Source organism: Bombina bombina, chromosome 1, assembly GCF_027579735.1.
Source record: "Bombina bombina isolate aBomBom1 chromosome 1, aBomBom1.pri, whole genome shotgun sequence".
Classification (NCBI taxonomy): Eukaryota; Metazoa; Chordata; class Amphibia; order Anura; family Bombinatoridae; genus Bombina; species Bombina bombina.
This window is the reverse complement of record NC_069499.1, coordinates 756,900,586-756,913,527: the sequence shown is the minus strand read 5'-3', so window position 1 is coordinate 756,913,527 and position 12,942 is coordinate 756,900,586. Positions and strand designations below refer to the sequence as shown.

The window sequence follows — 12,942 nt, the reverse complement described above, 5'->3', positions numbered from 1 at the left end:
CACAAGATGCATGCGATGCAGCGTTTCAAATGGCGATTGCATGTGGGCAAGTTTTCTACTTGCTAACCCGAACCCCTGCAAACATGATCAATTTTGCCTTGCAGACAGTACAATTTTATATAAAAGGGACAATCTAGTGTAATAATAAAAATATATTTTTCATCACAACATATTCCCTTCTACTATTCTCAAAAAAGGTTTAACATGTTGTTAAAGTTGCAGTTCTCATACAAATGCTCAACAACTGAACTGAACTCACCTGGAGTGGCACAGGAGCACACATTTGACTATGTATTTGCTAGGGTTCAACACACAGTGAAAAAAAGGAATCTTCAAACAAAATAGACAATATTTTTTCCACGATATTGTCCCATTAATTTGAATACACTATTTTACTGTACCTTTAGTGTAGCCTTCTCTGGGGCTTCCTCTGCCCTGTTACCACTTTCTGTTGGGGTACCGCAAGGCTCTGTCCTCGGACTCCTTCTCAATCTACACATTATCATTAGGTTCCTTAATAAAGTCCCATGGGTTTCAATATCATTTTTATGCCAATGACACCCAAATCTATCTCTCTGCACCAGACCTATCTTCTTCTTTGCTAATCCTTGTCACTAACTGTCTATCTCAAATCTCATCCTGGATGTCTTCTCACTACCACAAGCTAAATCTCTGCAAAACTGAGCTCCTTATTTCCCCCCCTTCTTCCAAATTCTTTACACTGCATCTCTCTATAACTGTTGATAACTCCATTATTACCCCAACCCCACATGCCCGATGTCTTGGGATCACATTTGACTCAGATCCTTCTTTCACTACTCACATTCAGTCCTTTGGCTAAATCCTGCCGTTTCCACCTTAAAAACATCTCTAAAATTAGACTTTTCCTTTCACAAGACACAACTAAGATTTTAATCCACTCTTTCATCCTTTCCTGCCTCGACTACTGCAACTCCGACCTCTCTGGTCTCCCTAGCTGCCACCTAGCTCCTTTACAATCCATAACGAATGCCTCAGCCAGGCTCATCTTCTTTACTCGTCCTTCTTCATCTGCGGCACCTCTCTGCCAATCCCTTCACTGGCTTCCTCTTGCCTTCAGGATTAAAGACAAATTTCTGACTCTGACATAAAAGGCCATCAACTGCACTGCTCCTCCGTATATCTCAGACCTTCTCTCCAGATACTCTCCCTCCCATCCCCTTCCCTCTGCTCACACCCTCCTACTCTCCTGCTCTCTTGTTCCCTCCTCACATTCCCGTTTACAGGACTTCTCCAGACTGGCTCCTATCTTGTGGAACTCTCTGCCTCAATCCACAAGACTCTCCCCTAGTTTTGAAAGCTTCAAGCGCTCCCTAAAGACTCTACTGTTCATGGATGCATACAACCTATACTAACCGTTCACAATCCCGGTTCCTCTCCTCCATTGCTATCCCCTTGAACCCCCATAGCATGTAAGCCTAAGAGCCCAACTGTTTGCAGGTCACCTTTATAAGAGCTGACTACAACACTGCAACTCTCGGCAGGGCCCTCTACCCATTTGATCCCTATAAATGTTACCTTGTTTACCGCCTATGTTTATAGCGCTGCGGAATCTGTTGGCACTCTACAAATAAATGATAATAAATAATAATAATAATATTAATAATAATTGTACTTTACGACAATCAAATGTGACACACCCACATATAAGGTCTCAATCTAAGATTAAAGGGATAGGAAAGTCAAAATTAAACTTGCATGATTCAGATAGAGCATGTCATTTTAAGACGCTTTTAAATTAACTTCTATTTTCAATGTGCTTCATTCTCTTGATATCCCTTGTTGAACAATAATACACACATATCCTACACTAGAAGAATCTAGCTGCTGATTTGTAACTACACACATTTTTCTCTTGTGATTGGCTAACTAGAAGTGTTCATTTAGCTGCCATTAGTGCAATGCTGTTCCTTCAGCAAAGGATAACAAGATAATAAGGGAAATGTGATAACAGAAGTAGAGTTGTTTAAAATAGTAAGTTCTTTTCAAATCATGAAAGAAAATGTTGGGGTTTTCTGTCCCTTTAATGATTTGGTTTAAACAATAATTATTTGCTTGATGCTTGCTTTCTAAACATGGCTAAGTGAAAAACTCCCATCATACTAAAGCAATAGCTAAATGGACATAAAAAATAATATAATATGTACTTTAATTACTTTATCTGCAAATTTATGGTGCAGTGCCTCCCCATTAAACCTTTATTTTAAGTTTCCAAATTGTACAGCTCTAACTCCCCCCCCCACACACACATTTCCTTCTATGGCTGTATCTATATCTACCATTGTTTGGTAGAATGCAGAAGTGGACACTCATTATATGCTGGAGCATGCCTAGAAGTAAATAAGCTGCTGTGAACTCCGTTGAAATACAATGCCTGTATTTCTGATGCTAAATACTGATAGGGGGAGTGGATCAGACTACTCCAGACAGCATGGTATGTAACTAATTTTGCTTATTTTTGAAAATTATTTTAAAATACTTGCCAGCAATGTTTAAACAATTTTTTTTAATGCAAACTATTACTTAATTAGCAATTTTAGGATATGCACAGATCTCAACATGTTTTATGGCACTTTAAAGGGGTATAGCAGTAATTTATGTGAAAATTTGCATCATTTTTTTTTTTTTTTGCAGTTTTTCAGTATTTCAGCAGTTGTCCAGTAAAATCTATACAACAAAATACTGGACACTAAAATGTCCAAGGATGTAAAAACAAACCCTTTTCTTATTTGTTCTTGGCAGTCTGTGTGATGTTAAAATATTGCTCTTTGTGTATTATCTGTAGCCACTGGGTTAAAATGTATTGCTCTGAGATTTTTATGTGACCCATGAGGGTGTAAAAACACAGCTCTATGTGTGTAACTGGCAGTCAAAAGGGGAAGATCACTGGTGCAGATGTTCCTGGCAGCCAAACAGGTAAAATTATTTATTTGTGCGCTACTGGCAAAGGGGATAATATCTATGCTCAGTTGTGAAAAATCAATATGGCCACTGTGCCACACACCTACCCAGTATTTTTTTGGAGGACAGCCGGCAACCCTACTGATGACTATAGGCATCCTTGCCCAACAAGCTTGGCACCTTTTGCTGAGCCAGTTTTTCAACAAATTAATGTGTGGCTTGGATAGCTCAAGTAATATTTATAAATAACAAGAAATATTATAATATTGTTAAGTATTACACTGCCCCCCCCCCCAACCCGGCCACTTCTCAATGCCACCAGCTGTCAATCTTTTCTGTGGAGAACACTGAGCCTGTTGTTGCGTTAGCCTTGGTCTAAACAGGGCCATATTTATGTCTCCACTTTACCTTTCTTCCCCCTTCACTGTCTTATCTCTCTTATCCATTTAGTGATGGTTTCTGCTTTACCAAATTACCCAGTATGTATTCCTTGTCCAGGTTGACCAACCAATAAGATTTCTTGCTACGTATGTGTTTCTTTCTCTCTTTTAATAGCACAGTTTCTACGGTTTTGTTTTACACTCTTCTCCGCTATTTCTCTACCTACCTCTTTATAAGCATTGCACCAGATGTACCCCATTGCCCTGCGTGTCCTTCGTTACCCAACAATAGCAACTATCAAAATGAAAGATCCAGTCAGTACCTTGCCCATACACAGCTCTTGTGGGCTTGACTTGACCCAATAACTCTGCAGACAGCCATGTGTGCAAAGTGTTAGAACACAGGTGCTTTGGACAGTGGACACTGCCATATATAACTATATATAAATTTTTAGTCAGTTATTCTAGTTATGCCTCTGCTTTGCTCAATCACCCTTTATACTTTTTTTCTTTCTATACTACCCAGTATTCTTTTATGCCCAGTTGGAAATGCTCTGTCCCTACTGACTACCCATTTTTTTTCTATTTGTATTTCTTTTTCCATCTATTTATGTTTGTCCTTATTCATTCTGTCTTTTTCTTTTGTTGTCAGCCTTTGTGTGGATCTTATTTACCTGGTTTGTACATCTTGTACAATGTAGTAGTGCAGCAGGTAAGGCGAGAAGAAAGATTGGCTGTATAGGTTCACATGCCACTTTACAGATCAGTTAGGCCTCATCTAAAAGGGGTACTGAAACCAAATGTTTTCTTTCAGGATTTAGATAGAACATGCAATTTTAAGCAACTTTCTAATTTACTCCTATTATCAATTTTCCTTCATTCTCTTGGTATCTTTATTTGAAAAAGCAGGAATGTGATGCATAGGAGCCAGGCCCTATTTGGTTCAGCACCAGGGTAGCACTTGCTGATTGATGGCTAAATGTAGCCACCAATCACCAAGTGCTATCCAGGGTCTGAACCAAATATTGGCCGGCTCATAAGCTTACTTTCCTGCTTTTTCAAATAAAGATACCAAGAGGACGAAGAAAATTTGATAATTGGAGTAAATTAGAACGTTGCTTAAAATGGCATGCTCTATCTAAATCATGAATGAAAAATTTTAGGTTCAGTATCCCTTTTAAGTATGGTGTACAGTTCAGGAGACCACATCCCCAGAAGGATAGAAACAAACTGGAATCTGATAAAAGGAGAGTAACTAAAATGATACAGTCTAAAAAACGTTGATTGATGAGCTAAATATGTATAGTTCAGAGGAGAGAAGGGAGACGTGATATGATAGAAACTGTCAAGTATATTACAGGGACAGGAAACCCAATTGTTTCTTCATGATTTAAACAGAACATACAATTTGTAAAAAGTTCAAAATTTACTTCTATCATTAAATTGTTTGTTTTCTAGGTATCCTTTGTTAAAAAGCAAGTAGGTAGGATCAGGAGCGTGCACATGTGTGGAGCTTTATATGGCAGTAGTTTTGCAAGAATACTTTGAACAATGTTATAAATTTGCAAGAGCACTAGATAGCAGTAGTGTTGCTGACATGTAGTGCCCAAGAGGTGCCCACTACCTACCTAGGTATGCTCTTCAACAAAGAACAAAGCAAATTTGATAATAGAAATAAATTGAAAACTCAGTTAAATTGTATTCTCTGTCTGAATCACAAAATTAAAATGAATGGGTTTCATATCCCTTTAAAAAGTCAGTAAAGCTGAAGATGACAGTATTTTTCATAAAAACAGCAACACTAGAACAAGGGGTCATGATATCAAGTTGAAGGGTAGTAAGTTCAGCAGTAATTTGGAGAAGGGTGGTTGATTCTTGGAATATGAAAAGAGTCATAAATAGGCTTGTCACCTGTCTGGGAATAACTCGAACAGTCTGGGTTGACATTTGTGTGTCCGGTTTTGAAATTTAGTCAGGCCCGGACATGCAAATGACCGGTTTTGGTAGGAAATGTGGTGCAAATATCCGCTGCCTAGTAATACTGTACTAGTACTGTTCTTCTTGCTAAGTGACGGCTCCTACATGATGCTTAGCTGTGGTGTGAGAGTGTGCATCTTTGTGAGTCTGTGTGTGTGAAAGAGTAAGTGTCTTTGTGTGTGTGAGAGAGAGAGAATGTGTGTGAGAGTGTGTGTCTAAAAGTGTCTTTGTGCGTAAAAGTGTGAGTGTTTGTGTGACAGATAGGGATAGTATGTGTGTTAGTATGTGAGATTGTAAGTGACAGTGTGTGTGTAAGATAGAGAGCGTGTTAGATTGTGAATATCTATGTGCGAGCTTGTATTTATTTGCTATTATACGTAGCTTGCACTCTGCAAAAACAAAAAATTGCTGTGCTATGCACAGAGCAGAAATGTTCGGGTTTGGCCTGAACTAAAGGTGGCGACCCTAGTCATAAACATGGTTTTATACACTTTGATGGACCCAAGATTATTATTTGTAAACTCCCCACAAGAGTTTAGGATTTAAAAGTCTAAAATGGTAACGTCTGCCTTTATTGTGCAAAGTACTGAATATGTAAATAAACTGTTGGAAGCTTATAAACAAATATCTGAAAGAGTTTCTATTTCTTTTAATTTTGTTTGTCATCTTTGACACATTGTTGTGCAAATGGAGCTAGTACAGTAACTAAGCTGTTGCTAAAATGTTATAAACCTGCATGTAAAAAAAAAATAAAGAAAATACTGTACCTGTTTAGCAGAGATAAATTAATTAAGTGGCCAGTGTATTTTAAAACATATGTAAACTATAAAATATTGACAACAAACATATATGTACACTGTTTAATTGAAGAATTGAGTCTATGGTCCCTGTAGATACTAGAATACTTGCATGTCCAGCTGTTCTGGCATTTCAGTGGTGTGAGCAAATGTCTGCTTGTTATCAAATTCTAATTTACACAAAGATGATGACACTGTTTGCCAAATTGTCACTATCAAGATAAATTCTAAAAAAATAAATACTGTGGATTAATATCAGTATCAACTTGTTTGTATATAGACGAGACTACAAACATTCTTATCAGAGAAATGAATTGAAAAAAAAAATCATCACTCCAGGGCATTTGGTTACCATGGAAACATTATTGTCCACATTAACTAAGCAGTGCTTGTCTATAAAGATCCTTTGAGACCTTTACACTAAAGGACAACTGAACTGCAGACATTATCACTGAATTTGACTTCCTCTAGGTCATACAAATGCTACACTCTATACATACACAGCAATCAGGGTTTGATGCATACACCTTACATAAATAACAATTAGCTCCATTACTTCATACATAATCTACCAAACACCAGACAAACAAATTATTTTAAATAATTGCTTAGATGAAAGTTTTAAAGGCTTGGAAATTATTTACAGATAATTGGATAAATGTCTGGAATATCCTCCCCAACAGACTTGGTACAAGTTACAAACACTCATGGATCACAATTTATGTTTTGAATGAATAAGGTTTGCTGAACCAAGGCAAACCATCTCAGACTAGGTGGGCTATTTTATGTCAATGCCTGTTTCTATATATAAACAATGTTGCTATGAACATCAGACAGATAAATGCCAATTAGTTACAGCATGGCTGCGCACTTTGACTTCCAAGCTGGCAAGCCGCGAAAAAGACACAGTTAAATTAATTCAAGTTCCTCCTTATAAACTTCTATTGTTCTTTTCCAAATAAAATACAAATCAATTTAAAAAAATACAAATAAAGATTTGCATGCAAAGGATGTTGAACACAATAATAATATATAACAAAAGACAAAAAAAAAATAATATATATATATATATATAGTCAAATGCACCATTTTGTGGCTATAAAAAGTGTAAGGCTTTTATCATTTCCCTAGGGCTGACTTTACTATGAAGCAAGGTATTATGAGGTGATGGTACCCAATACCTTGTATTCACAGGATGATGAAAATGTCAGAGAACAGAGGTCTTGTAACAGCAGCTGAACCGATGGGTGAAGAAACTGGGCTTGGACAAAGGCTAATCTACATATGGGGCCCTATCTCTGGGTTTCCCACTAATAAGAGCAGGTGTCTCTACAGAGCACACAGAGAAAAAAAAACATAATGTATGCAAAGTGGATTTATCACCCTCAACTGCAGAGAATGACAAGGCAGATGGCATTGATTGCAAGCTCTTCTAGACAGGGGGAATCCCTTCTGCTTCTATTTGATGTTAAAATATTTTTCCTCTCTGATGATTTGATATATATATATATATATATATATATAGCAAGACATAAGGCTATTAATAAACTATAATACAATACTATGAATATAATGCAATGAAACAAAATCACACAATACAATTTAAAAGCCAAAGAATCCTCATCCCTTTATTACTTGCCAAAATCATATTAGGACAGTCTTGCTTCTCTGATAGGATTACATTGCTGTACTAAAAAGGTAAAAAGCCAACCATTGCATAGCTGTATATCAGGCACAGACATAGGTGAGTATTGCAAGGTATCTCAATAATGATGTCACCTTTGTATTTATACACAATACATATTATTCAAAGACAGTAACCCCTGTGGGCTAATGATGTTGCTTTGCAAAAATGGCATCTGAGCCACTAAGGTTTCCATCATTAATTGTGCAGGCTGCGCCTGCATTGGGAGAGACCAGAACAGGCCATTCTGATCACTGTTTAACGCAAGGCAGCATGGGCTGCATCTGCACCATGATGCTGTAGGAATAAAGAAGAGGGCATTACCTGGCATCCACCCTGGCATGCTGCACCCTCTGTGCCCCTTCCACGGTGAGTGTTTCTAATGAAAGGGAAACCCCAGCTTAGTCCATCTGCAGAACTGCCATCCTGACCTCCAGAGCTAACATTAGTGTCTTGGATGCATCAGCTGCCTCCTTGCTGTTCCCTAGCCCATGATGTCATCGTCTTTCTGCACAGCTGATTGGCTGGCAGACTGCTGATAATAATACTACTAATAGCACTAGGAGGGCTGGGATAGGCAAATCTTTTGTTTCGAAGCAGGAAGTGCAGAAAAACCTTTGGAGAGAGAGGGAGGGAGCTTAAAAATGTAGTGCTCTCTGTAACACTGTAGGCTGCATTAGAAATACAGTTTTGTGTAGTTACAGAAGCTTCATCAAAATAACACAAAATAAAAAAAGAATGTCCCTCAAGCTTTTCAATAGAGCAAGTTTATATTATACTTATTAGGAAAACATATGCATCCTACCCAGATCATAATGATTTAACCACTAGCCTCACAACTTACACACAGGAGAGCTGTCAAGTAACTCAATGAGACACTGAAGTCTGTTCTCAAAATCACACTATGGATCTGCAAAATCAGACTAAGCAATAACGTGTTTGTTTAAACATATAAAGAAATGAATGCTATACAATGTATCTGGCTTCTACCTGCAAAATCCGATTATCTGGAAAATGCTAAACAGATTACATATATGGTTAACCAATATTATTTTTCTTATGATACCTTGTAACAATATATTTTATTTTATTCAGTAAGACTTTTAAATATTTTTTTAATTATTTATGGCAAACTTACAATATATTCATCAGATCTTAATAGAAATAAAAAAATATGTTCAGTTAATGATTTGCTATTATTGCAGAGTTTTTGATTCTTTTTGTGATCATGTTATCGCTTTAATTCTTGGGATTTTATGTTCACATAGATGTGAAAGAAATACTAATAGTATGTCAGTTAAAGGGACACTGAACCCAATTTTTTTCTATCGTGATTTAGATAGATCATGCAATTTTAAGCAACTTTCTAATTTACTCCTATTATCACATTTTCTTCATTCTATTGGTATCTTAATTTGAAAAGCAAGAATGTAAGTTTAGATGCCGGCCCATTTTTGGTGAACAACCTGGGTTGTTCTTGCTGATTGGTGAATACATTCACCCACCAATACACAAGTGCTGTCCGGAGTACTGAACCAAATATTGGCTGGCTCCTTAGCTTAGATGACTTCTTTTTCAAATAAAGATAGCAAGAGAACGAAGAAAAATTGATGAGTAAATTAGAAAGTTACTTAAATTTGCATGCTCTATCTGAATCACTAAAGAAAAAATGTGGGTTCAGTGGTCCTTTAATACTACATATAGCAAGTTCAAGGTGGTATTCTATAATTATGTTCCTTTTTTTATAAATATAGGAGTTTATGAAATTGTATTTATTTATTTATTTATTTTTAATAAAAAGGAATTAAGTATTAAATCAGCATTGCTTTTTAACATGAATGTAATGTTATATGATAAGAAAAATGACTACATGATTTGAAATAATTATTAATTTACTTATATGTTACATTTTGATTTTGAATAGATACCTGTGATAGTGTTCAATAAAAGGAAACAAATAAAAGGAAGATATTATAGGCTCCTGATGCATTTTGTTCTCACAATCAACAAGAATTTAAAATATAATTGCTTAATAAAAAATAATTTTCCAGTAAGACTCAAAAATAAAGTGGAACAAATCTGTATATTATATTAGATTTAGTCAGTAAAGCTATACCTCTCAAATATGCTTACATTTGCAAGATTATCCAAAATTGTCAGGTAAGTCCCTCTGTCTTGTTTACTGTAAAAAAAATTCAATAGCCAAACTCCATGCACCACTTGCCTTATATGGAGAAGCCAATCTGGGCTGAGTCTACAAGTATAGACATGGTCACAATGCTAGTTTAACACTTCTCCTCTATGTCCCCACATTAACAACGCATAGTGATATACTTTCCTGTGAATGAATGATTACTGCACTATCCCTTTGTGTGTGTGTGTTGTTATATATATATATATATGTTGCCAGGTGTCTTCCATAAAAATAGTGGACAACCTGTAGGTGACTGGGTGGCACTATGGTCTGTGGGGTCAAACAATGCACCCCCCACCAAATCTATATCTTAAACACTACTCTAACCCCTACTATGTATGTTTTCACAACTAGGCAGTCATTCTACTCCTTAGCTGCCAGTAACACACAAGTCAACAATTGTACCTATTTGCTGTCATTAACAAATGTAAACAGTAGATATTTGACCCCCTTAACAGCCCCTCAATTTATTTTGCTACATAGGCGGTATTAAACATTTAACACTTATGGGCATTTAAATGTTCAGTGTTTTGAGAAGATTTTACTGGAGAGCCTGGACTGTCCGGTTTTATACTTGACAACTGGCAACCCTATTGCTCAGAACACATGTCCGTATAAACTGACTACCTGGAATACTAACAGAAAGGGAAGAAATGTATAACACACTTTCAGAAGTGCTTTAACCCATTGATTACATATGATACACACAAAAGCAATATAACACATACCTTAAAGGGACAGTATACACTCATTTTCATATAACTGCATGTAATAGACACTATTATAAAGAATAAGATGCACAGATACTGATATAAAAATCCAGTATGAAACTGTTTAAAAACTTACTTAGAAGCTGTCAGTTTAGCTCTGTTGAAAAGGTAGCTGGAAAGCCCACTGCAAGTGGCAAATAAGACACTCCCCCCTCCCCCTTCTTTTGCATATGAAAAGACCCTTTACACAAACAGGAGCAAGCTGGAGTAGGTAGTCGAGCGTATTCACATAAAACTTTGAGGCTTGGTTAGGAGTCTGAAAATCAGAGCAATGTTATTTAAAAATAAGCAAAACTATACATTTATTTAAAAAAAAAACCTTTATGGGCTTTATAAATAGATCATCTACAAAACATTTATGCAAAGAAAAAATGAGTGTATAATGTCCCTTTAATGATCTGTGTCATCCGCATACTATAAAAGGTGACTTAAAGGAGAGGGAAGGAAACAAGAAGAGAGCATTGGCATTAGGGTTGCTACCTTTGCATCTTTTCCTGGACACATATGAGTTACACATGCTGCAGGGAGTGCAGAGAGCAACATGCATTGTGCACCATAACAGAACATAAATAGTGACCCTGGACAGCACTATTCATGTTCCTTCCTGCATACCCTGAAGCATGTGTAACTCATAAGTGTCGCGAAAAACATTGTGGAGGTGGCTACCCTAACTGCCACTGTCTGATGAGTAGAGATGTGTCAGCCAGACAGATACATGCCTGTGCCAATACAGCACCATAGACACTAGAGGTGTGGCTGAGTGTTAAATGGACAATATACTGTAAAATTGTTTTTTTCCGTAATGTATTTCCAATGACTTGTTATGCCAGCTGCAGGGTATAAAATGTATGAGAAATTGCATTTTCATGTTTATTTGTGTATATGAAATAGCTGGTTTTGTGATTTGAAACCACAGCCTATCAGAATGGGTTGAGCTAAATGAGATCTCATTATGTTATCACTTTTTGTACACAGACTTGCTTGTTTATAAACCAAAGCTCAATACTTAGAGAGGACAATGGAAAATGACCATTGTATTAGTTATATCTTCTACACCCCACCGGGAGTGTAATTTCTTCTGATGGCTGTGTTTACATAGCCTGGCAATAGCCTGGACTTAAGTATAGGAACTTTCAGTATGGGTGGGGATACAACAGGCTAAATCAGCTATTTCAAATGCAGAAATAAGGGTAAATTAACTACTTTTAAACAATTTAATACAATCCAGCAGGTAAAATGGATAATTTGGAACAACATTTTTGGGTAAACTGTTTCTTAAAATCTCTTTTCACCAAAGAGAGCAGAGACAAGTCAATTAAATTGGCAGTAGAGAGCCAATTTCTAGATGCCATGGTATCCTAGAACACAGTATACACTGAGCGATCAAATGCAATAATAATAATAAAAACACAGAAGCCGAAAGAATTCTAGGAGCCACAGATCCTGGGATTTGTCATGTCATAAAAATACATATACAATACTATTGTGAGCAACTCAGCACTTTACAGTATTGCAATAAAGAGAAAGGGATTAAGGACATTTAGCAACAAGAGTTAAATATGGCTTTAAAGGAAGTCAGCATTTTCTTTTGAAGAATGTTGTAATTAGTGGTATTAATAATACTATTATGCTGTAACCGTTCACAGCAGGAAACATATAGCATTCTCCTGGTACTCTTGCTGAATATTACTCAAAATTAACAATAGTCTGCCTTTTTGTTATCCTATAACATTATTAAGATGCATCTGTCAAAACAGTAAAACAAAATTCCTTCTCATCAACAATCTGCATAGAAAGCATTGCTCTAATTTCACTTTAAATATAAGTAAACATAGATAAAATACAGCTTACAACAAAGGCACTTTATGTAGTCAGCGTAAAAGTAATAACTTTACTTACAGTTGGATACCCGTGGTTTTTTTTGTCTGAAATATTTAGGGCCAGATTTCAAGTGGCACGTTAACAGTTACATGTTGGGTTTAATTGTGGGTGTTTGTACGCATGGGGTTTACAATCATGATTAACTTTTTCACATTACAAAGTACAGTAACACTCATATCAACACTATCTAATAATAATTATTTTTTTAAGAAATTGCACAAAAAAGTTATAAAGGGCTCAAAAGGTATGAGGTCTTAGTTTTTAGGGGAAAAAATGCAGGCAAAGGGCTTTAATATAGAGATACACACATAAATGTCTA

The 12,942-nt window shown here is 36.4% G+C and overlaps 1 protein-coding gene across 3 annotated transcripts in view; it reads right to left on the bottom strand.

The window, feature by feature from the left end:
• Positions 1-12,942, bottom strand: part of PAK3 (p21 (RAC1) activated kinase 3) — a 511,889-nt gene that overhangs the window by 198,455 nt on the left and 300,492 nt on the right. For 2 of the 3 annotated variants that reach the window (XM_053699309.1, XM_053699312.1), the window contains exon 1: positions 8,103-8,315. The exons of the other annotated variant lie outside the window; for it this stretch is intronic. The gene's annotated coding sequence lies outside the window, so the exon portion shown is untranslated. Of the gene's footprint in view, positions 1-8,102; positions 8,316-12,942 lie in introns of those variants that run through there. 3 annotated transcript variants of the gene reach the window in all.